The sequence below is a fragment of the Plecotus auritus genome, assembly GCF_963455305.1.
Source record: "Plecotus auritus genome assembly, chromosome: 12".
Taxonomy (NCBI): domain Eukaryota; kingdom Metazoa; phylum Chordata; class Mammalia; order Chiroptera; family Vespertilionidae; genus Plecotus; species Plecotus auritus.
In genome coordinates, this window is record NC_137778.1 from 13752032 (window position 1) to 13779885 (window position 27854).

General features: G+C 49.4%; 2 protein-coding genes across 3 annotated transcripts in view; one reads left to right on the top strand and one right to left on the bottom strand.

Annotated features, from left to right (window-relative positions):
- HHAT (hedgehog acyltransferase) overlaps positions 1 to 2819 on the top strand; it is a 221125-nt gene extending 218306 nt beyond the window's left edge. The window contains exon 13 of the transcript XR_013959496.1: positions 2365 to 2819. The gene's annotated coding sequence lies outside the window, so the exon portion shown is untranslated. The remainder of the gene's footprint in view (positions 1 to 2364) is intronic.
- KCNH1 (potassium voltage-gated channel subfamily H member 1) overlaps positions 1 to 27854 on the bottom strand; it is a 260944-nt gene that overhangs the window by 22609 nt on the left and 210481 nt on the right. The gene's annotated exons all lie outside the window — the stretch shown is intronic.

Sequence of the window (27854 nt, forward strand, 5' to 3'; positions counted from 1 at the left end):
AATACCTCTCAAGGTGCAATCCTTTCCCTTACTCTCCAGAAGGAAACAGACTTGCCACCCTTATTGTGCTTGGTGTTGGTGGTGAGTCTTTGCCCAGAGGTGTGAGGGGCTAGGGAAGTGGTTGTGGGGAAGAACAGACCTTCTGTCTTAGTCTTTCTCTTGGCTCACAATGCCCGACCCTTTATTCTCAGTTCAAAGAAGCCTTCATCCTTCACAGTCTAACTCAAACGCCACCGCCTCCAGGAAGCCTTCCTGTATATTTCCAGGCTGAATTAATTGTTCCCACAGCACATGACAAGTGTTTTAACTTAGCATCTATTTCATTGTGTGTGTGTGTGTGTGTGTGTGTGTGTGTGTGTGTGTGTGTGTGTTTTCTGCCTTTCCCTTTGGCCTTATTCGGGTCTGTATTTTCTGGACACAGCTCATGGCCAGGCGCATAAGCAGTGAGCAATATGCATCTGCTTGTGCTGTAATAAGGATTTTCATGAAGTGGAAAATTCAGAGGTCACATACACAGAAGTAAATTTCCCTCAGGACCAGGGTGGCTCTGAGTGGAGCTAGCAGGAATTCAGCACCAACACATCGGACCCGTGTCCTGGAGCCTCCAAGGCATAGAAGGGCTCACAAGTTCTCCCGCCACTCAGGGTGGGTGGTTTCTCATGACTGTCCTAAACATTGATATTTCCCTCCAACCTACAGACAGACATGCTGCCTGCACGACTGCTTCTGTGAGAAGCAAGCGGAAGAGAGGCCTTGTCTGGCCTGGGGTGCGGTGGGGAGGCACGGAGGTCACGCAAGAGTTCCGGCTGCAGAGTTGCATGTGGCCTGCCACGTACCGTCTCCGTGTAACGGCGAATGGCTGTGTGTGCCTGGGGAACAGCACTTCACCCCTCTGAACCTCAGTAAGAGGAGACTAAAACCTACCTCGCAGAATTTTGTAACATAGGTGTTATGAGGAAGTAAAGATTTTTAAGGAAACCTGGTTCGGGTTTGTGCTCGGTAAATCCCTTCCTGTTTTGTTTTTTGCCTTTGCCTCGACTTGAGGGCCCCTCTGCTGCTTGCTCACCATATGACTATAAGCAAATTGCTGCCCCAAGAGTCAGTGTTCTCATCAGTGAAATGGGCCATTGAAGACTAAGTGCAATAACACACTTAATGAGCTTGTCATAACCACACAAAAGGCTGGAATGAACATGTCTATTACAGGGGTCAATACACACGTGCAGAGTAACTCATGAATTATGGTCTCAGTTCATTCATTCATTCAAACATGTAGCTGGTGGCTTCTGTGCCCTAGGCATTGTGCTATGTGCTGACGACCCAGAGGACCGTGACACTGTCCCTGCTCTCAAAAAGAAGGTAGAAAAAGCATCAGGGTTAGTAAAAGCAATAAAATTAGTAAGGTCAGCCAGAACTTCTGGAGAAAGGAAAGGAATACAAAGATGTGTGGGAAATAATGGGTGAGATGTGGGGGTGGGGGAGGAGAGAATAGAGGAATTCCTTTGACGCCCCCCGCCTCCAAAAAATGAGGTGATGTAAGAAGGTTTAACAAAGCAGGGTTTACAAACAGAATTCTATGAAGGCTGACAATGCACCGGCTTGTCCAAACCATGAAACCTCCACCTTAGAGCAATGACATCGAAGTGAGAATAACCACACGCAATTAAACAGTAAGCAGGGTGGAGTCTGTCAAGGTCAGGTTAGCCTGGGAACAGTCTGGAGAAGAATGTGGAAGGAACTGTGCCAAAGACAAAGGGTGACGTCCCAAGGCCGTGGTCGGCAAATTGCGGCTCGCGAGCCACATGCGGCTCTTTGGCCCCTTGAGTGTGGCTCTTCCACAAAATACCACGGCCTGGGCAAGTCTATTTTGAAGAAGTGGCGTGAGAAGTTTAAAAAATTTGGCTCTCAAAAGAAATTTCAATCATTGTACTGTTGATATTTGGCTCTGTTGACGAATGAGTTTGCCGACCACTGTCCTAAGGGATAGAATTTTAATTATATCTAAACGGGCTAACTTGAACCTGCTTGCTCCAAAGAACTGGAAACAATGAAGATCTATTGTTTTCCTCCCAAACCCTGGCCAACAGAGGTGTGTGTGATAAATCATAGTGTCATCTCTACATTGTCTCACCTGTTCTTGGCCGAATCCCTGCCTGGAGGGACCCAGACCCAGGAGAAGGCGGCAGACCTCTCTTTCCGCCGGGGGTGGGGGTAATTCTAGCAGACTGCATGAAGAATATTCTCCCTGCTCCTCGCTGCTGTCCTCAGGGGGGCAGTGGGAAGAGGACAGAGCCAACAAAAACTGCATGTCACGATATGAGGGCAACTAACCTCTGACACTGATACCATCTCTTCCTTCTGCAGCTCCTTCCTTTACAGATTTTGCAACCTATACATGCCACTTCCCCTGGAGCATTAGCGCTAGGAGGACCCTAAGAGACCCAAGTTCAACCTCCTCACTTTACTGCTAGTGACCAGTGACCCTGAGCGCAGTGCTGTGCACAGAAGCCCTGAGCAATGGGGAGACCCAGGCCAGGCCTCCGCTTCAGTTTGGGGATCTCACCACCGTATGTGGTGGCCTCTCCATCTGATGCTGAACTTGCACACACAGTGGGTGCTCCATGCTCAGTGACGCACACCAGCTAAATGCAACCTGCACGACCCAGCCCTGCTGCCCTGGCTCCCAGCCACCCCAGCCTGCTGCTCAGAGTGGCTTTTAATTCTAATGAAAATTCTTGAATGCAAGCGCTCTGCCTCACCACCGCTGCCACCAGCTGTATAAGCACTTGGTGGTTTGGGTTAATAAAATGTTTAGATCTTATCAAATGCGTTTTCTCTGGAGGTATTTTTGTGTTGTTTTTAGAATAATGAGATCCCTGATAGGACTCTGAGACTTAACAAAAGACTGCAGAGAAGTGGATGGCTGGAATAAAATTGGGAATCGCTCTCATGGAGGCACTTAATTGTTCCCAGGCAACAAGGCACAGGGAGGGCTCTGTCTCAGTCGCTCACTGCTTTTTTGAGACACGTCAGAAGCCAATTACTAGGTCTGAGCTGTCCTTTTCCCTCTGGCTCCAGTGTTTTTATCCTTGTTTCTAAACGGCTTCACGGTCTGCCAAAGACGTGCCTCTCTCCCACATATCCTCGCACTTCCCTCTACGCCCATCAGCCCATCGCCAAGCACGAAGCAAGTTCTAACTCTGTAAGGAGGCCAAGCTGGAGCCTCACAAGGGACCCTGAACTTCACAAAGAATACCAAGAAGACCTGCTCTCAGGACAAGGATTGCACTTGAAGCCCACGCAATCCCCTCCCTGTCCTACATGAGCTGGGATGATAATCGACGCCGTGCTGCTTCACAGGGCTGGAGTGGCGCTCAGGCGAGGGTGGGAGCCACTTGGAAAAGATGAAGGTCTCGACAGAAGGAAGGCCAAGAGACATAGGAAAACATGTTCAAAGTCACGAATCATCCAAAAGATGCAAATCAAAACGACAATGCGGTACTTTCTCACACCTGTCAGAATGGCTATCATCAACAAATCAACAAAGGACAAGTGCTGGCGAGGATGTGGAGAAAAAGGAACCCTTGTGCACTGCTGGTGGGAATGCAGACTGGTGCAGCCACTGTGGAGAACAGTATGGAGTTTCCTCAAAAAAACTAAAAATGGAACTCCCATTTGACCCTGAGATCCCACTTCTAGTAATATATCCCAAGAAACTAGAAACACCGATCAGAAAGGATATATGCACCCCTATGATAGCAGCACAATTCACCATAGCTAAGATGTGGAAACAGCCTAAGTACCCATTAGCAGATGAGTGGATTAAAAAACTGTGGTACATCTACACAATGGAATACTACGCTGCGGTAAAAAAGAAGGAACTTTTACCATTTGCAACAGCATGGATGGACCTGGAGAGCATTATGCTAAGTGAAATAAGCCAGTCAGAGAAAGATAAATATCACATGATCTCACTCATTTGTGGAATATAATGAACAACATAAACTGATGAACAAAAACAGATCTAGAGACAGAGAAACATCAATCAGACCATCAAACCTCAGAGGGAAGGTAGGGGAGGGTGGGGGTAAGGGGGAGAGATCAACCAAAGGACTTGTATGCATGCATATAAGCCTAACCAATGGACACAGACAACAGGGGGGAGGTGAGGGCATGAGTGGGGGGCGTGGGGGGATAAGGACACATATGTAATACCTTAATTCATAAAGAAATTTAAAAATTAAAAGAAAAGAAAAGATGAAGGTCTCTAGCTAGACAGGACCCATGATTCATCCCTAAGAGATTTCCTGGGCTCCAAGGGCCCTTTGGCTTTAGTGTTTGTTGTCCTATGTGCTTATTCACAGTCCGCATTCCTAGCTTATTCACCCCGTTTGCAGGGTGGGACCTTACCCCGCACTATCCCGCCCATCACAGATGGATGGCGCTGTCTTGTGAACTGCTCTATCCTTGGTGCTGAGAACAACGCCTGGCACATCGCAGAGCCCACCGAACAGCCAGAGAGCCAAGGGCAGCCAGAGCTTCTTGAGAGGGATCCTGGCGGCACGGATGGCACCTATGAATTCTGCCCGTCCTCCCTCCGTGTGCCTTTGCCAAATGGTCATCACCTTTATCCCTCGGAATTAGAAAAGCTAATTTACATGTCTCCTCCCTCAGCCACCTGAGCTCCTTGGGGTCTGAGTCACCTCACATCCCTTGGCATGCACAGCATATAGACTCAATACAAGTTGTTGGAATGAATGACCGTCCTCTGTGAGTTTCTGAGATACCCAGAATCAGATCCAGTAAATCTAAAAAAGTCTAAAGCCTAAGGGATGGAAAAAGAGAAATCCAATTTACATAACGAGCAGAGGACAGCCTCCGAGAAATTTCAAGTTTGTCTTCATCCCATTAGTGTAGGGGATCGAGGCACTCCTGGAAAAACCCACACTTGCCTTGCTGGGTGAATGTGCTTCCTGTTCCCAAAGGCCTCGGGGAGACAGCTTAACCTGATAAAGCCAAAACCTGCTATGGAAATGTAAACAGACTTTTGAAGGGCACACAACTGTAAAGGGAAAATTCATCAGTAAAGATGTTTGAGCAAAGTACTTAAATAAGCCGGGCAGATCACACGGAAAATCCAGACAGGAAACCCGCCTGGCCCCACCTGCATTGGGCGTCTGAAAAATCTCCTAAGCCCTATTCTTTCCCAGGGTTGGGAGGGGAGAAATGTCTTACATTTTTAAACTTAAAATTTAAAAACTATGTTATACAGAGTAAAACTGGGCCTCTCACATTCTTTTTTTTCCTAAAAAATAAATTTTTATTGATTTCTGAGAGGAAGGGAGAGGGAGAGAGATAGAAACATCAATAATGAGAGAGAATCATGGATCAGCTGGCTCCTGCATGCCTACCACTGGGGATCGAGCCCGCAACCTGTGCATGTGCCCTGACGGGAGGCGAACTATGACCTCCTGGTTCCTAGGGGGAGGCTCAACCACTGAGCCACACCGGCGGGGCCTCTCTCATGCTTTAGCCATCAGAAACATGTTCTCATGTTAGGAAGGTCTTAATGGTCATGGTTCATCACTGTCGTCGATGTTGATCATTCCTGTCCCAGGACCGAATATAAGCCCGAGGGCAAGGAAGCCTCCCTCACAGGTCCAACCACTTCCTAGAGGTAGAGAAGAGAAAGAGGGGAAGGCTCTACTCTAGCACCCAGGCATCTCCCCAGGGAAAAGTCTGAGAAGAAACTCGTTCCTAAGGTACCTTTCCTTAACGCTGACTGCTAACTCCGTGACCTCATCAAGACAAGAAAGGCCTGGGGACTCTCATTCAGTGTGCTGAGCAGCAAGGGGAAAAATAAAAGCAAAGTGCTTTTGTTCTCTTGGTTCCTGGGACTTTAAGTCCTTATTTCCTTAAGATGAAAGAGGACAAACAAACAAGAAATCAATGATTTTAGAACAAAGAAGACAAGCTGACCACGAGAGTGAAAGTCTGGCCCTCAGAAGGTTAGCCCAGGGGCACTGTGCGCCCAGGCACGGCTGGCTGGCTGGCGGCACGGACGTCCTCGTGTGGAAGGAAGGTCTGTGGTCTCTCCTGCAGTGAGTTCAGTGCTCCTCACCACAGAGCAGACACAGACCTCACGCGGCCACCCTCAGCCTCTCATGTGGCTGAGAAAGGGGGTGCCCTGTGTCATTTACATGGGAGACTCAAGGTCACCAGCCTACATGGCCATCTGATCCCGTCCTTAGCAATGTGATATTAATAGTTTTCGCTTACAGCACCAATCTTGTCTGATTTCAACCTCACAATTCTAGAGGCTCATATTATAATTCCCAATTTATAGGCAAGAAAAAAAAAAATAAGATCCAGAGTTGTTGCATAACTTTTCCAAGATTTTTTTTTTTTTTAAATATAGTAGTTCCCAACCATTGGCTGCACCTTAGGACCCCAAATTGCCATACCCAGGCTGTACTGCAGGCCAACTAAGCCAGAATCTCTAGGGGGAGTATTTTCAAAGCTCCCTGGGTGGTTCCAGTGTGCAGCCAAGGCTGAAAAACCGCTGATCCAGTAAACAGCAGTTAGATCTGAATCTGACTTCAGGCCTCTGCTCCTTTTCCTCTGCGATATTGCCAAGCACGAAAGAACAATCCAGAAACTTGAAGTAATATTCATCAAATGACTTTCCCACTGGAGCAGGGGTGGGCAAACTTTTTGACTCGAGGGCCACAATGGGTTCTTAAACTGGACCGGAGGGCCGGAACAAAAGCATGGATGGAGTGTTTGTGTGAACTAATATAAATTCAAAGTAAAGGAGCGGAGGGGAGAGCAAGAGAACCGGATAGAACAGCTGGATCCGACCCGCGGGCCGTAGTTTGCCCACGGCTGCACTGGAGGCACTTGGAGAGTTGGGACTGAGAGAAAGGAAACCCACCTGGCCTAAGGTTTGCTCTCGTTATAAGTAGTGGAAGAGACAGGCCGGGGGCTAAGAGTCTCTCCCGTACAGCAGGATGCATGCGCTGCATGAACAGGATGTACAGCCATTCAGTCTTTCCATTTTACCGACCAGTTCTGGAGAGCTGAGTTGCAGCTTGACCTCAGGGTCTCCTGCTACCTTCTGGGGCCCACAGTGAGTGCATCGACCCACCAAGGGCATCCATGGCCAATGTCATGCTCATACCTCATCTGCACAGACAGATGGGTCCTGCCTGCCAATTCCAGTGAGTGCATCAGTTAATAGTCCTCATTTTCTAGGGCAAAATAATCAGGATTGAAACATCTTCCACCGACTAACTGCCATGGAACAGAACATCCCTTCTCCCTGACTTTTCCTGAATTTGATGGGGAAATGATGGAAAATAATTTTCCATATTAAAATGTCTGCTTTCCTGAGGATGAGCATCACCATAACCACTTTAGCTGAGACATCTGGGTTGGGCTGTATAATAAAGGCTTGGTTAGTCAGAGCCATCAGCCTGTCACTGCTACCCAATTAACCCTTTCCTGCAGGCCAGAGGATAGTGCCTTACGGCCTTCCTGGCTAACAGTCCATTGCCTGGAGCCCGGAGCTACACTGCACAGATAGCATGTCAGCGTCTGAATTACTTATGCAAGTATTTTTTGAACCTGTAAATGTGACATGTTAGGTTCCATCTTACAGGGAATTTTAGGGCATTCATCCAGTTTTTAATATATTCATCCAAGATACTGAGCATCCACTGTATGCTAGGTACTACCCTAGACACTGGACAAAATCACCACATAAGACCCAGCCCCTGACCTCAGAAAGCTTCCAATCTGCTGGGGAAGTGCGATACACAAAAGATAAATAGAACCCAGGTGGTGGCTAAATGGTGGACCGCCCCATGGATCACGTAACTCAGCCCGGGAGGAGGGGTGGAGGTGACCAGGGAAGGTCTCCTGAACAAAAGGAAGCATGAATGGAGGAAATCGGCACAGAGACATCGAGGATCAACAGGAGCTTAGTGACCAGCTGTAGAAGCTCATTTCCATAGCCAAGACCACATTTCCCTCATTCCCAAGTTTTACATCTCCTTGAAGGCCCTCCACAAAATTGCTTTCTGGCCCCTTCTCCTTCTCAGACCCCTGTACTGAGCCCCACAGCACTGCTCACTGGTCCCCAACCAGGCCTTACACACCCATGTCTTTTCATTCTTGCTGGGCCTGTGTTCTTTGTCAGGAATGACCATCACCCCTACTCTGTCCATTAATTTCCTACTCACGCTCAAGGTCCAATACAAACACCACCTTCTCTGTGAGGACTTCTGTACCTATGGGCAATCACGGCATGGGGACATGATATTAATCTATCCTCCTCTCCAGGCTGTAAGTGTCTAGAGGGCAGGGACTGCCTCTTAATCATTCTCACACTCCCAGTGTTTGGTAGGCAGAAGACATATGACATGCCTTCCTTTAGACAAAGCAATGAAGGAACAAAGCAACATATCAAAAATTTGCATGAATTGTTTTCCTCCATTCCAATCACAAATAGGGGTCAAGAAATAGGATCCTGTACCTGCTCCTGAAAACCTGGCAGCTGCCCTGGCCTAACTTCTGAAATGCAGGCTCATTTGGCGATTTTTCACATGCACAATTACACCATAAGCAAGCAGAAAAGAATAAGGGGACTTGAGAGCAAATTGATTATTCATGAATCCAATTACAGCTAATAACTGGAGACAGGCCCCTCTCAGATGCCTGTAATAATTCATGCAGAGGACAGAGGGAACCCTGCCAGGTTGGCATCTGGACCTTGAAGTGCGAGGGAGCTTGGGCCAGTGGGTGGTGAATCATCCCCGGAAGTCCAGCTCAACTCCTTGGACCCGGTGTGGTCAGAATCAAGTCCTTTTGGGCCAGTTTGCAGCACAATGACACATACTTTTCTGTGGCCAGAGCCTGTACCCCCTTATACAAGCCAGTCACCCCAGAATTTATCTCATTTGAAGGATACCACCCTGAGATGCATGATGAGGTGATTAAGGAGATGAATTTGATGATATTTTCTCCTGCTCAGGTATTGCAGTGAAACAACCACCACAACAAGGGGGTTCAGGACCATGGATAGTCCTGTTCATCTGAATCAGACTGCTCTTCCCACTCTCAGAAGCCATGACTGGACCCACAGTGAAGAGGGATGGTTATGGAAACCCTTCCCATGTTTTTCACCATGAATGCAGTAAGAAGCCAGAATGAGCTCAGGGAGGCTGAGGCCATGCCTTTGTCACCACACAAAGCCTGGCCCTGCCACTGCTTAACATTGGTTTAAGACGGGTCGGCAAACCACGGCTTGCGAGCCACATGCGGCTCTTTGGCCCCTTGAGTGTGGCTCTTCCACAAAATACCACGTGCTGGCGCACACGTACAGTGCGATTGAAACTTCGCAATTGAAACTTCGTGGCCCATGCACAGAAGTCGGTTTTCGGCCTGGGCGAGTCTATTTTGAAGAAGTGGCGTTAGAACACTCAAGGGGCCAAAGAGTCGCATGTGGCTCGCGAGCCGCGGTTTGCTGACCACTGGTTTAAGAGAATAGCAAGACAAAATGTAGTTGTCCTTCCCCTTTGCTTCAAAATCAAATGGAACCATCCTATGGCAATATTACAAGTCCAGCATTAAAAATTTAGGGCAACAGTGTCCCTCTGACACAAAGCAGAGGATGCTCAAACACATTGTACATTGCCACATGGCCCTCCCCACCTGCAAATGATAACTCCACAATGCTGTCACTCAAGAAAGCATATTGAAACACGACAAGCAAAAATGGCAGCACTAGTTATAACTCTGAATACTGTATCATTTTAAAAAGTATGTCATCTGAAAACATCGTGGTTGACTATCATCTACACTAATAAAAGAGAAAGATGCAAACTGACCATACCTTCACGACACCCACTAGCCAATCAGGAGTGAGTATGCAAATTAACCCAACAAAGATGGAGGGTTAATTTGCATATGCAGACACCAAGCGGCCAGGGGTGGGACGCAGGCTCCGCACCACCCCAGCCACTCTGGGCCTCTGGGCAGCATGGGAGGGCGGAAAGGCGGCTCCGGGCCAGAGCTAAGGCAGAAAGGCGGCTCCGGCCAGAGCAAAGGCGGTGCTGGCAGCCAGGGGAAGGAAGGCCCATTCTTGCATGAATCTTCATGCATCGGGCCTTTAGTTAGTAATAAATTACTTGCAAAACACCTCACGACTTACTGTGAAAAAGAGATCAATCTATCTTAATAATAGATGGAGTTAGAAAAGCAATGGGAAGTCCTAGCAAACTGATAAGACCCCCCCCCCCCCCCCCCGCCGCCACCGCATGAAGGTAGTGATTACATTCAAGAGCCTGTTATCAGGATTCTACAAATAGTCTTAAAATCTGCAAATGCAGAGCGAGGTCACCATGAGAGCCATAGAACGCCATAGCTTTGCAGCCATCACCTCGCTTTGAGACTTACTGTATTAAAGAATAGCCATTGTCTTTTTTGCCCACCCCACCCTCTTTCATGAATATAAGCCACCCACTCCTGGTGAGGTCAGTCAAGGACTGGAGATTGGAGAGGCCCCCAGCTTCTACAGGGACCCTCCCTACTCATTCCAGCAACAACTCTCAGTAAAAGAAGCCTGAAGGCTTACTCTGAAATAAGGGGCAGTGGTCTTGCTTTCCAGAGCCCTGTGACACGGGGTCAGGTTAAAATAGTTAAATCTGAAAGTGCTAAGGAGAGCACCTGGCCCATAGTAAATGCTGCGTAAGTGTTTGCTATTATTATGATGCTGACGTCCCCAAGCTGCAGATGAGAACTATCACTGCCTAAGGCTAGGCAGGGAAATGAGACTCTGTCCAAATTTCCTTCTTTCTGAAAGGCAGGTGGTACCAGTTTCCAAAGGGACATGGTCATGTCTAAATCCCCCAGTGTCAAAGCGTGGCTCACCTAAGTCAGAAAGCACTCTTGACGGAAGTGAAAAGAAAAGAAAAAAAAAAAAGTGAAATGGCCCATGCCATTCGCCAACTGATCTTGGGGTACCACATTGGCTTCTTCACAATTAGCCTTTGTTAAGGGCAGCAAATGGCTTAGAGCTGAGGAGCAGCAGAGTGATAACCCAGTTCCATTCCCTACCTCTGACCCCTCCAACACTGAGTGCGCCTGGTCAGCTGGGATGAAACTTGCCATGTTCCCGTGCTTTCCTAACTTGTCCTAGTGCAGTTCTTCTGGTGTCTTACTACTTTGAGGAAAAGTCAGGGATGGGTCGGGCCCAGATGACTCCTTGACGGGGCAGAGGGCAGAGGTGGCAGCAAGCACAGTGAATTCAAACAGTTTGCATTCCTGACCGGCCTCAGGGGCTGCCTGGCTCTGAGAAAGCCTCTCACCCAGCCTAGAGCCCTGCAAATCCCCGTGTTTTAGCTTCATCCTTTTCAGGAGACACTTAAAACAATTTGGAACACTCGTGCTGCCTACTCATGCCCAATCGTAATCAAACCAAGTGGCTTTTCTCTTTGCAACTACAATCTGCAATATACTCAATGGCCATTAGACCCTCTCCTCTGGACACCATCCAGGCCCTTGCTCGTTCTTTTTTAACTGTCCTCCGCTCTATGAAAGATGAAAATTCTGTTGTTTACAAGACAGTGGGGCCATGTGATTAGAGTAGGAAGGGAAGGTTTGAGAGTTGTCTCCACCCTGTTATATCCCTGTGTTTTATCTGTCCAGATAGACAGCAAGCTTTTTAAGAGCAGAAATGATGCTGAGGGCTTTCTGGCTCTCCCACCACCTTCCCTAACTTCCTATGAAATGCTTTTGTAGTTATAATAAGGAATGTGGACATAGATCTTTACATTTTATAAAATGCTCCGACTCTTGGAGGGAAAATCCCTCCTGTCACGTATCCCAGGGACTGTAGGAAACTTGCCCACAGCATGAGACAGGAGGTGGAAACAGGGTCTGTCTGGCCCAGGTGCTGTGGTCTCAGAGTTTTCACACCTTCATCATCTTGGCACAGCCCTTTGCAATGTTGGGCCCCCTTCTCTCTTTATCACCGGACCCTCTCTCTCCAGAGGCAACACATGTGCAGAGGCTTAGATGAATGAGTTTAAGAAAGTAGAAAGGGGCGTGTCAGAGGACAAAGAAACTCAAGGTCTTATTTCCACTGCCTGGGGGAAATTTCATGAAAGAGGTGAAATTTCAAGAAATGCCACAAGCCCTTTGGAAAACAATAAATGGTGTAAATTCAGATTAAATCTCTTCTTTAAAACTAACATTTGCTGGTCAGATCCCCAGCTGTCTTCAGGGGGCCCTCAGGGAGTTCTCAGGTAAAATAGCAGCGCTCTAGGTACATTTATTAAACTCACAAATCATCCCTGAGCAAATGCCAAGCAAGCGCGAGAATCGATGTAAGGCACGTCTGCCCGGCCTGCTTCCTCCCGGGCGGGTTCAGCAGGGTGCTGCACCACCCATGCAAGAAGAGATGGTGCCTTTCAATTCAACCACTTCTGGAGCAAATGAAGCGAGTAAGTGTTTGGGAGCCGGAGGCCCAGTGCGTCGAGGAGGCACGCAGGCCCCTGAACATCTCACAGGTCATTTAGGAGTTGTCCGATCCGAGGGGCCCTGGCCAGCTGTGGCCATGAGGACATCCAAAAGAGAGGTGGCTGCAGGCCCCCATCAGGCCACAAGCTCTGAGAGGGCGAGCTGGCTGAGAATGAATTCCCCTCCAGGAACTGCCTTCCGGGCTCCACTCCCATCAGGTAGAATCAGGTAGAATCAGGTAACCCCGGGTGGGTTCTGGGGGATGCATTATCAGCTTGGAATCAACTCAGCAGCCTCACATTCAAATTTATTGTTTACGTATTTGTGTATGTGTGTATGTATGTATGTATGTATGTATGTATGCATGTGTTTTTGTTAATCCTCACCAGAGGATTTTTTTTCCATTGCTCTTCAGAGAAAGTGAAAGGGGGAGAAGGGAGAGAGAGAGAGGAACATCCATGTTAGAGAGACACAGATTGGTTGCCTCCCACCGGGGGATCTAATCTGCAACCCAAATACATGACCTTGACCGGGAATCAAACTGGTGACCTTTTGGCATGCGGCCAAACACTCTAACCACTGAGCAGCACCAGCCAGGGCAACAGCCTCACATTCAGAAGCCCAGTGGGTCAGACAAGAAGGGGGCACAGTCTGTGCACAGCTCTGGTACTCCACCAATGCCTGGAGTCCACGCCGACTTCTGCCCTTGCAGAGTGCCCACAGCTCAGCGCCCTTGCCCTGCGCTGTGCCTCAGGCCCGGCCATCTCACCTCCTGCGAATTCATGGTTCAAGGGCGGAGTTCCTCTCTCCCTCTGCCTTCTAGGACAGAACCTTGCTCAGCCTTCAGTACATGGGGGGAAGGGGGTGCCTCAATTCCTTCTGGTCATTCAGGGCCGAGGGGCAGCCGCTCTCTGAGTGCAACCCTTTAGATGCCCAGAGCCCCCCTCAATCCATCAGAGTTGAAGAGATAAGCTCCTTCCTCTTTGCTTTTGGTGACAGAAGAACTAGGGCATCAACTTACCAATGAAATGAAGCAATGGAAAATGTTCTGACTTGAGAAAGAGGAAACAAAACTCATGGGAATTTGGTTAAGTTCTGGCATTTACCTGAGGGTTAATCTGGCCAACGACGAGGGGCTTCAATGCCACATGGAGCTCGTTAGCTTGTGTGCAGATGAAGTAGTGGATCTGAGACCCCCCTCCCCCCGGGAGCCTCCTTCACCCTCCATTACTTCCCATACTTTCCTGTCACAAAGCCTAATACTGCCCCATTAACAATTCATTAATAAGGTTCTGTAATAATATTTATGCTTTAATTTGGGCAAATTCAAGATATCACTATGTTATCAAAATGACATGGCTCCCTGAGAAGGTTAAGCTGTGGGCACGTGCCAGGCACTCCTGGGATTTAAACTTGGTTGGCCCAAAGGGAGACCTGATATGACTGACAGCCAGGGAAGGGGGGACACAGGGGCTTCTGAAGAGAGTGGATCTGGGTGGGGCTGGGAAGGGAGAGGCTGGGGTGGGAACACAAGGTCATTTGCGGTGCATGATGAGATGGAAGAGCATGGGAGGACAGGGAGGAGGACACGTCTTAGCTGCCTCCTTGTTCTGCCCTGTGCCTGGAAAATCTTCAACGAGTCTTTCTATTTCTCTCATTTCAGAAGTCACACTCAGCTCCCTAGAGAAGATTAAAAATATATATATATATCAGTACTGGCTCAGCTGGCTCTGTCCATGGTGCTACCAGACAAGGTTCTGAAATCTTGCAACAAGAAATCCTAACTCCAAATTTAGGCGTCTGTCATTTCTTACCCTGCACCCAATTCCGAAGGATAATGAGCTTGCAAAGAAGATGAGTTGGGGAGTTGTGTACAGGGTCCTTTAAGTAGGACCTCCCACTCCGCAGCCAGTCCCAACTGTTCTCAGGCAGACCCTTCCCTCCCTCCACCTCCCACCTGCAGGCACCGCACCAGAAGCTGTTTCTTCTTTGGGGGTCAGAACATTGGTTTACGGAGGTTCTTAACCCTTCCCACCCAAATGTTCCAGGAGGGGCAGGGAGCAAGACAGAGAGCAGAGGCCTGCTGAAGGCCCATAAAAAATGCAACATTTCTTTCTTTACGTCTTCATTTATCTGACAATTAGACAGAGTTTGCATTCTACTCCACAAGACACCAGCTTTTATTTTTACGTAATTGCCTCCAAATTTCTGGGTACAATGGATGCTCCAGGAAGCAGCTTTTGGAGTGGAGGTACAGACCACCCCTGGTGGCTCAGCCTTTTCTTCTTCCACCTGAGCTACGTGTGAGCAGATGCCAGCCCCACGGCAGCAGGAGGCCAGCGAGAGCCACGGGCCTGACTCTGTGATGGCTCACCTGCTCACAGGTCCTCTCAGGACCTGGAGTGGGTGCCTATTTAACCTTGACAGCACCTACCCTGCAAGGTCATTTAAAAGATTACAGGAAATGATAAATGTGAAATGCTCCATGACAAGCACTCATGAAATATTAGCTATCAATATTAATATTCCCCTCCCCACTCCTGTGTAGGCAAAGGCCATATCCTCCCCCTACTTACAGCCCTCTGCAGGCTTCCTTAAAGCTACAGGAACCTACACAATCAGCCACCTCCTAACTCTGTAGCCTCATTTCCTGCTTCTTCCTCCACTCACTCATGCCCCAGACTCCACCATTAAGTCTGGAATGATTTAGAGTCTCTACCCTTCCCAGACCCTATCACACCTCAGGGCCTTGGTGTATACTGAACATGGAGTGCTTACTGCACAGCCTCCCATTCCACCAGTGAAGCTCCTCACCTGATGAGCCCCAGAAAGAGGCAGCACCTTGTCTGAGACTCTCAGCCCCTCCTATCTCCAGTGACCTAGTGTGCCTATCATAGCACTTTATCATGTTCTATTGCCATCATTTGCTACTTATCCATCTCTTCTCTCAGATGCCCAGCACCCTGGAGAGTGAGACTTCATCTCTGCATGTCTTGTCCACACACGGAAGACACGCACCAAATGTGTGATGAATAACTGCGTGTATGTGGGTGGGAGTGTGTGTAATGCTGGGGAGGAGGTGATGGGTGCAAAGGAAGATGGAAGAGATACTTGCCCAGCATGAAGTCCTGTAAAAATGGACTGTCATGCCACCCAGGGCAAAGATTCCATCTGCAAAGTCTTCCAGTCAGTCCTCAACCCACTGCTGCAAGACAGGAGGGCGCCAAAAAGTCTTCCATACCTTTCAGCAATGGGTAGTGTTATTATTGCCCATGAGTCAAACTATACCATCCTCTCCCCACCAGCTGAATGCACAGGTCTAGGACACTGTGCCCTGACCGAGCTCCTGTCTTGCCTACACGTGAGCATGTACACACACACACACACACTCTAAAGGCACTCTAACCATTTTGGGCCACTTCACTCCCGCATGGATGTTTTGTTCAAGGCCTTATATTTTTTCATTATACTCATTTTCATTATCTTATGCATATTGCTTTCTGCAGACTGCATTTTAACTTACTGTCTTTTTGCATTATTTTACCTATTTCTTTTAACCTTTAGATTTTGAAATGGAAGTCTCCTGGGGAAGGGAAGCAGCTCTGAGACTGCCATGACCAGGACACAGAGGCTCCAGACACTCCCTGCTCTCGGGGATGCCCAGATTAATGGCAAAGACAGAAAATATCAATTCTTAACAGGCACACAAAAATTGGCCCCAAATAGTCCCAAGCACCTCAATACCCAGGTGAAGGAGGGGATAAGGGAAGGAGGAGGTTAGAGGGCTGGGGTAGTTCAGGGAGTGGCTTCCTAAGTGGCCAGGACTGTCCCCACCCAGATGGGCGAGGCTGTGATTCTCAGAGTATTCACACCTTCTTCTCTGTGTGGACCCTCTCCCCCAGGCTTCTACACAACCTGCTCCCTCATATAATCCGAGTCTTTGCTCCAATGTCCTCTAATACATGTAGGCTTCACTCACCACTCTACCTCAAGTGACCCTGAAGGATGTTTACTGATATGTCCCCGATACACAGCACAGCCTGACATTACAGACACCCATCACACATTTCTGAACAAATGAAGAAATCTAGCTAACACTGGGTGTACGATCCAAGCTGGGACAACTGGGCTTTCTTCCCTGGGCTGTGTGGATGCTGAGGGGTGGGGAGAGGGAAGATCCATTGGATTGGCTCTGCCCAAGCAGCGGTGCCCTCACCGTCCTGTGCCTCGATACCCGACCTATCCTGGGTCCTATTTTCCTCAGCCTGATTCTTCAGCTATACCTTCAACTCGGTGAGCTCTTCTACCTCCTTCCCATAAATTCGTTTTCCCCCTCAAATTAGCTAGTGTTACTAATTTAAGAACTCTAATTGATAGGCCATCTCAGTTTCCTAATTCCTCTGCTCACCTATCCTGAGTTTCCCACCTGCCCAGCAAAAGTGCTACATGCCTATGAGAGTTCTAGTCAGATTCATCGAGTTGTCTTGCCACTGACATTCTAAGAACCATCCTCAGTCTAACATTCCACAAGCCCACTAAAATGATACTGATAGACTCCCATACTCCTTTCTACCTCTAAAATGTGGCTCGACTCCTCATTTTACTGAAAAGGAAATGAAACCCCAAGAAGTTCAAGTGGGAGATTATGTGGAGAGTCCAGAAGTTAGAACTTGGTTACCAAATAAAGGACACAGAATTCATGGGTAATTGGCCAGATATGTGCTCAAAAATGCTCATTCTCTGTCCTGTCAAGGGCTAGACAGCAGGACCAGTTGTCTTCCTGCACAGTGTGTAGGCCTGAACCCTTCACCCTACATCATAGTGGGCAAACTTTTTGACTCGAGGGCCACATTGGGTTCTTAAACTGGACCGGAGGGCCGGAACAAAAGCATGGATGGAGTGTTTGTATAAACTAATATAAATTCAAAGTAAAGGAGCGGAGGGGAGAGCAAGAGAACCGGATAGAGCAGCCAGATCCGGCCCGCGGGCCGTAGTTTGCCCAAGGCTGTCACAGCCCCTAGAATAAGACAGCCACCCAAGCAACGGCTCGAGGCCCTCACAGATGGACGGCATGGTGTGCTTTCTTCCTTTGCAAAGACATGTATGCCCATGGAAAATCCCCAGAGATGTTGCCAATCAGAGATGATGCACGGATCCTGTACAATCTTTCTAATATCACTGAAAGGAGACCAAGAGGGGTCAGGGAGAAAGAAATGCCAATGAAAGCTCCTTAACCACCTGGCATGGGTGCCCACGGACGGCCTTTCTCAACTGTAACTGAAAATGTTTGCAGTTTTGTTTGAAAACTGGCTCTAGGGCTTTAGCCACAATGAATGTGCAGTCTGAGCTCTGGAAGTTTTGAAGTCACCTTACTAGTAACTGCCTGACAGAGAGTCACTCAGCACCCTGGACAGTGCCCTGGGTGCGTCAGAGGAGGTGAACCTGAGGGCAGCCTCACCAAGCTCCAGGACACCAGGCCCTGCATCCTGCAGGTACAGGAGCCAAGCTTTCCCATCCTCGTCTCTGTCCTAAAACCATCCCAGGAGACCAGGACGTAAAGCAATCTCAAGAACACGAAGAGCAAACAGAACATTTGCAGCAACTCCATAGCGTAAGTACAGGCTGCTGCCGGGATGAGAGCGGGGCGAAGATAAGACAGCTTCCTGAAAAAGGGAGACCTGCCCAGGGATTTGAGAAAGGGAGGAACTTGATGTGATGGACAGGAAGGGCACACAAGGCAGGAGGGCACAGACGGATAAAGAGGAACCAGACAAGCCCAACACCCTTACTTACGTCGATGCATTCCAACGTTCCCGCCACCCCAGGAAATACCATCTCTGAAAAGAATGTCCCACCCTGTCTTCGTCAAATCACGTTGAAATATATTCTTCACACAGAGTCGCAAAACCCACTCCCTGATAAAGCGCTTCTCATTCCCTCCCATCTTTTCTTTCTTTAAACAGATTTCTACCCTCTAACAATGGTGACTATATTTAAACCTGATGAAACGTTAGCCACGAGAGGAGGCTCCTCACACCCAGTGCTGCTCTCCCTCTCCCGATTACCCAGTGCTATTGTGTTTCTGGGTATATTTTCCCTTCTCTATTCCTAGGCCCTCAGTCCTACACGCTGCCAGGAGTGGTTCTCTCTGGAAAGCTTTTAGAATGTTACTTACAGGCCGCCACTGTCTTAGTCCCTTGTCCTTTGTTATCTGCCTGTTGGGATTTAGGCCAATTTGAAACAGTCAGCTCCTCGGGTTACCTGCCTTCTCTCTCCCTCTTTTGAGAAAAAGTCTCTGATTAAATTTTATGATTAAAAATATTTCTTCTTTATGAAAGAGCCTTTTGAGGAACCACACTCAGGCTCCTATGAGCCAAAACACCCTCAGCCCGTCTCTTTTCCATGGTAATGACAGGGAGCGGAGGAAAGAAGGGAGCGATGGAGAGACTTTCTGGAACAGTGAATATGGCGGAGGGGCCAGGTCAGCAGACACAGCCAGTGCCAGAGGCTAGGATCCGGGAAAGGTAGGCTGTCTCAAAACCAAAATTAACACGTTAAGCGCCCAGTCACCGGTGACTGACACTATACTTTCCGTCCAGAAGACAACACAGGCTGGGCACTTCACGTGTTAAAGGCAATGCTTTTAATCATTCCTAATCAGAGTGATCAAGGGGCCTGCTTCACCCTCACATAAAATCATTTCTAAACGGAGTACATAACTTCCACCTGAGGGGACACGTGCTCGTTTAAATTGGACCACTGTGGGCTTTGATAAACTGGCCACTGCAACCCTTCACATGGCTGGGGTATGTGCTACCCCGTTTGAGCCGGAGGGTGTTCTGAATCACATCACCTGTGACAATTAAGGCAAAAAAAAATAAGACTATCGCTAAACTTCCTCTTTGTTTTGACTTCTGTAAACATAGAGTTGATCAACAACAGGATGAATGACTTCGTATTACTAAACCGAAGCATGCTGGTAAATCTAACATTCCATATAAACGTTGCAAAAAAAATCCCAAAGACAAGAGGGATGCAGGGAGACCCAGATTCCTCCTCAGGGAGGTCCTGTTCCGCAGTCCTGCTGCTCAAACTGAAGGGGAGGCAGAGCCAGAAGGAACAATGAGCCAGAAACACAACAGCTGTAGCAGATGGGGCTGGGCAGAAGCGAAGACGAAGGCCAGCTTTCTTCCTGGGCCCAGAGCTGTGTGGTCTTGACACCCAGCTGCACCTGAGCAACTGTTCCATCCAAACCCCACTGCCAGGAAGCAGGCGTGAGGAGGATGGAGGTGCACTTGACATGTGGAAGGCCCTACATCACAGATGGGCACCCCATTGTGGACACGGCCAGTGTTCTGTGTGCTGGGCCTCAGGCACCAAGTGCAGACTCCACAGCCCACCAACCAAAAAGGACCACCTGGGCACTGGCTGCTCCCTGCAGTGGCGGGCTGTGTGAACTTGACATCCACGTGGGTGTATTCTAAAGATCCACATCAAGGGGTGGGCCAAAGAGCAGGGCCCTGTGAAAGAGAGGAGACAGGATTCCCGGCAGGCAAGATCTTGCTCAATTTGCCTGAAGGAAATTGATTAGAGAGAGCGCTCTCATGCGGTAACTCCTGAAGGCAGACAGCTGAATGAATGAGCTTCCAGGGCTGAGTGAGAAAGTCACCTGCAAGAGCCGAGGGGCAGAGGGCCTATCTGAGCGCAGCCTTCTCAGAAACACCACGTTAGGGCACAGGAAGGTTTAGAAAACACACACAATGAAGACAATGACGGTGACCAAATCTAGGCACCATGAACTCTGAATGAATTCCTTTATTTCTGGGAATTTGGCTGGAACAAACCTTATTTTTATTTCCAGGAATTGGGCTGGAGTGAACCTTAGCCAAAGGAGACCATTGGTTCAAGGTGCCCTTTGGCCAAAGAGAGTTGTCATAAAAGGACTCCCTTTATCTGACCAGAAACTCTGATGGACTAGTACCCATGGCCTTCCCCTCGAAGCCCCCAGGGGATTCCTGGTTTGACAGTTCATAGCCCTCAGTGCCCTGCCAGCCGGGAGGCAGCACCCAGACCTCTGTATGGCTTGTATTTCTCCTGGCACACGGTGGGCACCCAGCAGAGCTTGTGGGCGGGGCTGAATTTGAGTGCCAACAGTGTGGCCCATTCAGGCCCCAGCCTGCTGCCTCAGGTGCCTTTCCAGTAACAGAGAGGAGACACAGGCCCTGAATAAGTCCCTAATGTCCACCTCCCAGCTCTCATCTCTGGAGACTTGGAGATGCCATCTGGAGGCAAGTGCAGATCAAAAGGAAGAAGACTGTACCTGATACAAGTTATGAAACAGGTTGAGGCTCAGTTATGGGGTGTGTGTGTGTGTGTGTGTGTGTGTCTGTTTTCAGGGGTGGAGGAAACTACAAAAATACCTCAAAGCATGGTCAGTGGCCTTAGTTATAGGTCCAGAAAATCATTGCAGCAGGAAGGAAATGGAGGACAGAGATGAAAACACTGAGAAGAAACCACGAGGCAAGGAAGGGGGCCATTTGTAAAGGTTTCATGTGATAAATTAAACAGATGACTTCACAAAAGATGGGGGACAAATGCGAGCTTCTGGCCTAAGCGAGGGGCCCGGGGTGGGGGCCGGGAAGGCACTGTATGGATGGTTTCCCTCCCGTTGCACAGAGGCTGCTAATTAAACAACTAAGTCGGTCAGAGGGCCTTGGGAGAGGCTTTTGGGTGAAATGGTGGGATCGGGGCAACACCAGCTTTCCCAGGGGGCCCGGCCACTTCGTGGAAAGCCTTCGGGGCCAGATTTGAGTCAGCTCTTCCCTTCGCCCAGAAAGTATTCCCAGTCACCGTGTGCACCTGGGCGGTCCTGGGGCAGGGACTTGTGTGTAGGTATGCGTGTGTGTGCAGACATGCGTGTGCTTGCATGTCTATGTTTGTGTGTGTGTGTGTGTTCAGGCACAACAGCAGCACCAGCCACGGGCTTGGCTCTGCTCTGGGGCAGAGCTGGCTTCACTCTGCCGAGGGCCACAGGCACCAGGGCAAGGCCAGGTGCTGCGTGATGCATCGTGTGTAAGATACAGCATAACCATGCTCCCGAGTCCAGGAGACTATGGGGATGGAGCGCGAGGGTATTTGGGTTTTCTTATCACATGATCTCCACTCTTTCATGCCCAACCTTGACAATCAAAAGCAAAAACAAAAAAACCAACCCCAAAACAACACCACACGCAATCTGCCTCACAGCCAGCCACTTTTAAAGGATCAAAAGGAGAAAAAAAATCATTGGCTAAAGGAGCAACTACTATGTGCAGAAGGACATATAGTCCCAAAGCCACAATCCTGCCCTCGAAAACCTTCAACATGTTTTAGACACAGCACCGGGACTAGCATAGGGCTGCATATTAGGGAGAAACTCATTACTGGAAAATGGTCATTAAAAAGAACCTCAAAATATGATGGCTTTGTATAAATTACATAATTGCATAATTTATTATGTAATCATATAATTATATAATCACACAAGTTATTATGCTACCAAACATGTTGTTCCCCCAGGAGGTCCCGACCAAGACCGATGAGCACAGGGCCTGCCACTGGAGACCCAAACCTTCCCGCGGCTCCTGGCCCAGCCCAGGCATCCATTCGGAGGAGCTTTTCTAAGTGGAGGGCTTCGTGGGGACATTCCCAATCTCCGCGGCTGAGCTGTCTGACCCACACAGCTCCTCTCACCGGGAGGCCTGCCCCTCCCCAGCCTTGTTCAAAGCCTCAGGCCTGAAACCCTCACCCAGTCCCACGCCCCACACTGACTTACCTGCTGCCATTATGTTCAGAACCTCAGCGTCAGGGTGGAAAAGGGCCTTCGATGTTACAGTTCCTGCAGGCCCCCACCTCCCGCCCTGGCTGTGCCCTGAGAGACTGCCGTGTTCCGCCATTGCAGCCCTGAGTGAGGACAACAAGCCCAGCACGAAGTCAACACTGCCTAAATTTCCACTCCCTCCATGGAGCACGCCCTCTGCACTCCCGGGGTCAGATCCCCGGGGCCTCTCCACAGCCCCTCCCCCTGGGGAAGGACAGTGGTACTCACCTGGGGAGACGCAGGTTCTGCATGTGACAACCACAGCTGTTCACAGTCCTACCACGCAGTGTGCCCCTCCAAGTGCCATCCCAGCCAGGCACACCAGCATCGCCTGGGAGCTTGTTTGAAATGCAGAATTTAGACCCCTCCCCAGACCTCCTGAGTTGGAATTTGCGTTTTAACAAGATCACAGCTGATTCGTGTGCCCATTAAAGATTGAGAAACACTAATTCACAGAACCTGGGGATCAGGCAGCTCCCGTGGCCACCTCTGTCAGTGGAATGTTCTCACGGCCCTTACGTGGGGGGTCCCAGGCTGTTCTGCATCCCCCTGCAGGCACGGCAGGCTAGTGGAAGGGACGTGGGATTTGGAGTTGGAGGACATGAGTTCAAGTTCTAGTCTGGCCACGTACTTCCACATTTCACTCCTCTGGGCGAGCCTGGGGCATAGGATTAATAAATGTACCAGCCCCACAAAGTTGTTGCAAGTATCAGATGAGAAACAACAGGTGAAAGTGTGTTGTGCAAAATGGGGTACAGATGTTCAAAGCATGTGTGCACACACAAACACGTGCAGACGTTCCAGAGTTTGAAGCCGAAGGTCACCCAGTCCATCACTTCAATAGACTCAGCTACTTTGAAAACATCCAAGGGCAACCACAAGTGGGTCCTGACAAGTTCAGCGGGCAACAGAGGGGAAATCAGACATGGCTGTGGGCCTGGTGGAAACTCAGCCAGGAACAAGGCTCAGAAGTTAACCTCTCCTTCCGAATCTTGTTTTGTAAGCCAAGTCGTAGGAATGGAATGGTGTTCTTCTAATTGCATTTTTCAATCTCTTAAGCTGTAGGTAGTGGCTTTTTTTTTTTGTCCCATTCACAGCTGGGCCAGGATGGGATTATGGGGAATCAAAGGATAAAGATGGGAATTACAATCAAGTAGGGACAGGTGGTGAGGATGAGCCAAGATTTCAGAGGCCTCTTCCCAATACTGTCTTTTTGTTTGTTTTTAATTATTGGTGAGAGAGAGAGAGAGAGAGAGAGAGACAGAGAGACAGAGAGAGAGAGAATGTGTTTTCTTGTTCCAAAATGCATTCATTCGTCGCTTCTTGTATGTGCCCTGACCAGGAATCGAACCTGCAACCTTGATGCATCAGGACGAGGCTCTCTCTAACCAATTGTTGCACTTCTCAGCCAGAGCTCAATGCTGTCTTGCTTAAAGCATTTGCATCGTGTGCTCTCCAGGGCAGAGAGGGTGGGCAGAAGCCCTTGGAATCCAAGCTTGGTAAGGCTGGTAAAAATTTCAGAGCATACCTAACTTTCTCATTTTACAATCAGCAAAAAGCAAACGCAAGCAAACAAACTAACACCCAAGATTGAGAAGTTGTCCTAATGGCAAATTTGGGGTAGAACCCAGGTCCCAATAACTAGCCCAGGGCACCAGGTAGTCCCCCATTCAGTCACTTAGGGGCTCCCAGAGGCAGAAGGATGGAGTGGTAATGAGCTGGTAGGAAGGCGTTTTCTTGGGGAGCTTATGGAAGAGGCATCTCTGAGTTGTGGCTCCACAGAGGAGAGGGTTTGGTCTGCCATCCAACCCTCCCAGGCCCACTGTGATTTGGTAAAGGCAGGGAATTGGGAGGGGAAAGAGGAGGAGAGGTCGCCTGGGATTGGCAGCTACAGAGTTTGGGCTGAGGTGGGGCCGAGGTGAGAGCAGGCCAGAGGCTGACCAGCTGGTAGACAATTCAGAAGTCACGTTTATGGGGAAAGCCTTGGGAGGGCTGGGGCCAGATGCCCACCGGGAGGTGAAGGGCATTTTGGCAGCCGTGTGACAAGTAACCAGAGAAAGGCGGAGCCTGCCATACAATTCAGTTCTTAGAGACTTTCAGCAAGGGCCAGGAGAGGGTGCGTGTGGGACTGCACTGTGTGCCCAGCACTGAGGCGTTTCTCAGGATGTGGCGCTTTAAATGATGAAACCAGGGCCTTGCCTGTCTGGTTTAGCTTGTCACCTGGGATAGCTTGTCACCTGGGGGAGGGGAGCAGGCCCCAGGGCCCGAGGTGCCTGCTAGAGAGAGGTGACAGAGAAGGGGGGGGTGGGGCTGGGATTCACACCTGCCAGCTTTGGCCTTGAGCCACAAAAGCAGAGTGAGTGGCAATTTAGTTGTAATTCTAGTAGCTTAAATAATTGTTTACTAAATGCCAGGCATTCCTTGAAGATCTGCAAGGAACAAAAATATGAATAAGGCCCCCAAATCCAGAGGAAAAGTTAGACGTGTGCCTAATCATGTGAAAAACCATGGGTGATACCTCCTCTGAAGGGCAAACATAATGCATGGAGAGACAAGTAAGAGAAGAGAGAGGCATTCGGAATGCAGCCGGGGGAGGGAGCAGGAGGCTGAATCTGAGCTGGGTTTGAAAGGCTGGCTTGGGTCGTGATGGGAGGTGGTAATGTGGGTGACGGATATTCCCGGGGAGGACACACGTGGCACTAAGTGCATAGCATGTTCTGTAACCGTCAGAGAGTGGCGCTGGGCATCAGGCCACGGCACGAAGGAGCACCGTGCTCTGAGCTGGAAGTACAAGTTCTCCCAAGATCCCTGGGTCAGGACGTTATTCTGAGACTGTAAGGAACCATCAGGGGTCTTAGAACAAGAAAAGGACAGAGATCAGAGCTAGGAGGTCAACTAGGGGTTGTTCCTACTCATCGGTGTGAAGGGGAGTCCAGACCCCCTCAGGTGTTACTACTGCGTCTCACATCCTCTGTCAGCAGGACGTCCTCTCTAATGTCTCACAAAGCTCTCTTCTGAGGTCCCCGTGCTTCCTGTGCTTTGTGACTCTGTCAAGCAGCGAGTTCCACTGGGTTCAAAAAGACACGACTTAGGAGAAAGCAAAGGAAAGTGATAAATCACCCTGAGATCAAAGGATTAACCACGTAGACCGTATTCCAAGAACCATGCAGGAAAAGAAGCAAAACTCACACAGGTGTATTTCTTAAGAAACAAAGGAATTCCTTTGCTGGGCAGGCACCCAAGGAGGAGGAAGCAGGAGAGGTGAAGGAGGAGGCGACAGAAGAGTAGAAAGAGGAAAAAGAGGAGGAAGAAGAGGAAAAAGGTGAGTTAAACTGCATTCCTCCAAATAATCTGTCCACATCCTAAATCCCAGCACCTGTGAACATGACCTTATTTGAAACTAGCATCTTGACACCTGTAATTGATTTAAAGATCTCAAGATGTGATCATCCTGGATTTCTGCTGGGCCCTGAATCTGGTGTCTTTTATTTTTATTTTTATTGATTTTTAGAAAGAGAGGAAGGGAGAAAGAGAGATAGAAACATTAATGATGAGAGAGAATCATTGATCAGCTGCCTCCTGTACGCCCCCTACTGGGGATGGAGCCGAAACCCAGGCATATACCCTTGACTGGAATTGAACCTGGGACCTTTCAGTCCATAAGCCGATGCTCTATTCACTGAGCCAGACCAGCTAGGGCTGACTCTAGTGTCTTTGGAAGAGAAAGGAGGGGGATTTGACACACAGAGGGGCTGAGCCCACCAGCATATAGAGGCAGAGAGTAGCCATGCTTCCACAAGCCATGGTTGGCCAGAAGCTGAAAGAGACAAGGAAGGATTCTCCCCGGAGCATTTGGAGGAAGCGGAGAGAGTGTGCTGTCTCCTTTAAGACTAATCACTAACAGAAGAAAGTGTACAGACACACACACACACACACACACACACACACACACACACACACACACACACACACACACACACACACACACACCCCCCCCCCCCCCAGCAGCAGCACTACTAGCAGACAGACCAGTCCACGCACGGAGAAGCCTGCAAACGTCCAGCCATGAGCATGAGAGGGGCATGCATGCAAACGTGCAAACAGTGCCTGGCTCTGCAGAAGGGGACAGTAGCCACGCCCGTGCAGTGATAAAGGGCAGCTGCTGGTGCCCTGGCCCCTCTGAGGCCCTGAGCACACAGAGCGGGAGAGAGGGAAGGAGGCCATGCATGGGGGTGGGAAGCAGCCCAGCTCCAGGTGAGTCGGGGCTGCTTGAAATGACTGGTTACAGATTCCAAGGAGTCCTGTTGCTCAGGACAATAGGTCATGAGGAGCTGCCTCCAGCTAGTCTGCAGGCCTCGAGCTGCAAGCATCCTGTTCAGGTTCCAACATGAGAGAAATGTCAGAGCGGGATTAGGAAGTGCTTAAACACCAAGCCGAGGATGAGCATCCTGGCAGCCTCCCCTCGGCCTCAACAGGCAGCACAATAGCGAAATAAAGCCACTCTGCTCCGGGCTCCGCTGGCCTGGAGGAGGGAGGACTAGGAGGACTGGCCTCGGCATGCAAGCCCTTCCCGGCTTTCTCTTCCAGCCGGATCACAGTTTGGGGTTAGCAAAGGCATCTGCCTCCTGGGCAAGAAGTCCGTCTGTGCAGAGCAGACACTGCTCTTCGATAAATAATAGTTGCAAAACCCACTCATCTTCCTGAAAGTGCAGTTACGGGAGCCTTTCTAACCCTTCACCCAATTCTCTCCCCAGATCCTCCCTGCTCGAGGCTGGAAGAGAATGGCTCCCACTCAGAGCCAAGTGAAACCAAATAGGGACGGTGTCTGAGGAAAGCAGCACCTCCACACCTCTCGAGTCTTTGACCACCATCTCTTTTACGAAAGGTTAAATGAAATTCTTATGGCAGAGGTTCTCCAGTGCTTGAGTGAGGGGCTTGGGGAAGGAAAGACTGGGAGTTCACTGTGTGGCCTGCTGCGAGCTTCCGATCCTCTGGCATCCACTTTTCTTTGCCAGGATTTTCCGGTTCTTTCTTAAACTGAGATATAATTGACCTATGACATTCTATTAGTTTCAGGTGTACAACATAATACTTCAGTATTTGTATATGTTGCTAAAATGTCACCACAATATATCTGGTTAACATCCGTCACCACTGGTTTTTAGTATTCTATGCCATCTCCTAATTCTTCAGGTGGTCTCTCTTTTTCCACGTTATTCTCTCACCCCTGCCTCTGCCGTGGGATTTGCCCCAGGCCCGGGGACGCCCTCTGGCTGCTGAGGGTCCCTGGGACCCTGCTTACTCCACTTTTCATCCCGATGGTCACTGAGGGCCCACAGGTCAGGATGCGCCATCACACCTTCCCAGCAAGAAGCGCCTGGTGTGTGACGGGCTCCAGCCTGGGATGTGCTGGGTCTTAGGTGCTACAACACCACCAAGTGGCCTCTATTAAACGGTCATGCTCCATGAACCA